At 31.3% G+C, this 201-nt stretch overlaps 1 protein-coding gene across 4 annotated transcripts in view; it reads right to left on the bottom strand.

Annotated features, from left to right (window-relative positions):
• LOC106870405 (cadherin EGF LAG seven-pass G-type receptor 1) overlaps positions 1 to 201 on the bottom strand; it is a 535,294-nt gene that overhangs the window by 235,703 nt on the left and 299,390 nt on the right. The gene's annotated exons all lie outside the window — the stretch shown is intronic.

A 201-nucleotide genomic window follows, 5' to 3' on the forward strand; every position in this document is an offset into this window, starting at 1 on the left:
ATATATACACATATATATATATACACACAATGAGGCAAAAGCTGTAAATTAGTATATTATTGGAAATAATGCATACTAGAATCTATAACACAATATTTCAAAAACGTAATCTCGTCTTTGGATACTCGCAACGTTCCCGTATATGCATACACACACACACACACACACACACACACACACATGCACGTATATATATATATA

Source organism: Octopus bimaculoides, chromosome 4 (genome assembly GCF_001194135.2).
Source record: "Octopus bimaculoides isolate UCB-OBI-ISO-001 chromosome 4, ASM119413v2, whole genome shotgun sequence".
In the NCBI taxonomy this organism is placed as follows: domain Eukaryota; kingdom Metazoa; phylum Mollusca; class Cephalopoda; order Octopoda; family Octopodidae; genus Octopus; species Octopus bimaculoides.